Here is a 3310-nt window from a genome sequence, read left to right as displayed (position 1 = left end):
CCTCTCCCCCCGCCCCGCCCGCCCCGCCCCGCGGCCACTAGCTGCCGGCGGAGGGGGCAGGGTCACCCGCACCCACGATGGAGTCAGAGTTCCTGCGGTCCCTGTGCAGATGGGGAAACGGAGGTCCGAGTCCCAGGGCTCAGCGCGGCGGCCCCGGGGAGGCTGCAGTCGAGCGGCCCCCACCGCCCGCGGCCTGAACCACCAGCTCCGGAGTCCGGGCCCGTTGGCTTGGTCCGGAGGGAGCCAGCTGCAGCAGGAGCAGGACCGGTTCCCTGCTAGTAGCCCACACTCCCCACCCTCCTAAACGACTTCTGCTTGAGATGGCCTGGCCTTCCCCACCCTCATCTGTGCCTGGGGGGCTGCACCCCACCTCTGCACCCTGCCTTATTCAAGTGCCCCCCTAAAGCTCTGTCCGGGCAGCGTCTCCAGATCTGCCCGACCCCAGCCACTTTGTTGGAGCCGTATTAAAACAGCCACAAAATACTCCCCAGTGTAAGTGTACCTCTCCCAGGAGTGGGAGCACCTGAAGGGCGAGGGGTCCCTACACAGAGTAGGCCCTCAGGAAATGTCTCATTCACTGGCAGCCACTGAGCAGTCCTCAGGTGTGCAAAGACTTGGACCAGGCAGAGCGGGGAGACACAGCCTGAAGGATCCAAGTCCTTGCCCTACCCCTAACTCGCCAGTGACCTTGGGCAAGTCTCCTTGTTCTCTCTGGGCCTCAGTTTTATTACCTGTAAAATGGAGATAATACTGCCCTGGCCCGGTGGCTCAGTTGGTTCCAGCGTTCTCCCTACGAGGAAAGGCTGCGGGTTCCATTCACAGTCCAGGCACATATCTGGGTTGCAGGTTTGTTCCCTGGTTAGGGTGCATACAGAAGGCAGCCAATCAATATTTCTCTCTTCTCTCTCTCTCTGAAAATCAATTTTTAAAAACATATCCTCAGGGGAGGATTAAAAACACTGGAGATAATACCAACCTGACTGGGTTGTTAAGAGGATAGGAAGATTCTTTGTCAACTGCAATGTACTGGAGGAATGTATATTTATTTACTATAATAAAATGTATATAATTATAATATGATAGGATAAAACAGGTCTCTACTTCAATAGGTTTAGACAAAGCCATAGAAATTTGTTAAATCTCCATTACTCACAGGGATAGGAAAAGTGTCATAGAAAATCTAATTATTTAGAAAAGGTAGAGTATAGAAAATGAAAACAAGTAAGGACATTATGGAGATTGTATGCTCTAAGATGGAATATATTCTATCACAGTGAATAAAAAATTAAAACTTGGAAGGTTACTTGGATTCAGCTTCCATTTTTGGAATACCGGCTTTGTACTGGACTTAATTTTATATTTTTTTAAAATGCATTTTCATTGATTTCAGAGAGGAAGAGAGAGAGAGAGAGCAATAGAAACATCAATGATGAGAGAGAATCATTGATCGGCTGCCTCCTGCACATCCCCACTAGGGATGGAGCCCACAACCCAGGCCTGATTGGCCACTGCTATATCCCCAGGACTAGAACAGTAGGTGCTCAACAGAGATAAATGGAACAGCGATCAATGGAGGGAGAAAGGAAGGGAGGGAGGGGAGAGAAGCAAAGATGTCTTTACATGTGGAGCAGGCCTAGGCCTGGGGAGTGAAAATCTTTGAGTAGTCTGAAGTTGTGACTCTTACGCTGTCAAAGTACTGGAACTGTTTCACGACTTAGTGATTGGAAACTTTTTTTTTTTAATCGGAGCTTGTCCAGTAGAGTGATGGGACCTGCTCCAGGTTTTAACCAAGGGACAAGAAGACCCCACCCGCAGAAAGTGTCTACACAGGCAGTGGGGGTAAAAGACAAAGCTGTTTCCCTTGCTACGACAGCCACGTGTCCCCCCTTGTTCCATCTGCTGGGACCAGATGCATATGTATGCTCCCCTTCCCTTTGCATAAATGTAGTTACCATTCAGATTTGCTGCCTCCCTTTTCTATTTAACTATTCTTGGAGATCATTCTTGTGTACACATAAAAGGCTTCCTCATTCCCATTAATGGCTGAATATCGTAGTTTCCATTGTATGAATGGGTCATAATTTACTTAACCAATCTTCTGTTTATGAACATTTACATAGTTTCCAGTTTTTTGCTTATAAACAATGCTGCGATGAGTAACCTCCCCTTCACCTACATCATTTTGCCCGTGTGCAAGGACATTTGTCAGATGCAGTCCTAGAAGCAGAATGACCAGGTCAAAGGGAATCTTGGGAGATATTGCTAAGTTGTGCTCGCATTGGGCTAGTTTATAGTTTACACTACCCCCAGCAACGTATAAAAGTGCCTGCTCCCCAACCTTTTGGTCTCTGCTAATTTGCTAGGTGAAAAATGGAATCTGGGTTTTCTTTTACTTTGCATTTCTAATACTCTGGTTGCTTCCTGTAACACACATGGTTTTGAATGCTGCAGAGTGGAAGAGTGTGTCTAGGTTAATGCAGGACCCACAGCTCCCTGGGGAACAGTCGCAGGGGGCTGTACATGATCCAGGCACACAGGGCGTTATTCCCAAGGGCTCAGTCAGCATGGGAGACTGTCCATCTTCCCTATTCATGCCAAGGGGGCCACCCAAGATGAAGCAGCTGATATGCTTTGCATGCAAGCCATTCGGGACTGGCTTTATGATGACCGGATATTTACCTGCTGACTGTGCCCATGACCCAGGTCATGGTAAATGTTGTAAAACAAACATTTGGTGGCCAACACTAGTGGCCATCACACCGAGCATCTGGCTTGTGCCTGGCTCTCTGCTCAGTCCTGGGAAAAGGAATTAGATGTCCCTACCCTGAACATTCGTCATGATCAGTGTGATTTTTCCAGGGAAAACACATAATCACTTTTTAAAAAACTTTATTGATTTGAGAGAGAGAGAGGGGGAAAGAGAAAAACATTGACTTGTTGTCCCACTTATTTATGCATTCATTGGTCGCTTCCTGTATGTGCCCTGACGGGGGATCAAACCCACAACCTTGGCATATGGGGAGGATATTTTAACCAACTGATCTACCCAGCCAGGGATGATCTTAAAATTTATATGAAAATGCGAAGAATCTAAAATAGTCAAAACAATTCTGAAAAAGGAGAAGTAGAGGATTTTCACTTCCTGATTTCAAAAGATAATATCAAACTATGTAACTAAAACACTGTGTTACTGGCATAAGAATAGACATATAAATCAATGGAACAGAATTGAGAGTCCAGAAATAAACCCTTACATTTCTGATAAAGTAGCTGAAAAAGGATAAATCAGACTTATATTTGCAAATATCAC

Source organism: Myotis lucifugus, unplaced genomic scaffold (assembly GCF_000147115.1).
Source record: "Myotis lucifugus unplaced genomic scaffold, Myoluc2.0 scaffold_389, whole genome shotgun sequence".
NCBI lineage: Eukaryota > Metazoa > Chordata > Mammalia > Chiroptera > Vespertilionidae > Myotis > Myotis lucifugus.
This window is presented reverse-complemented; position numbering follows the sequence as displayed.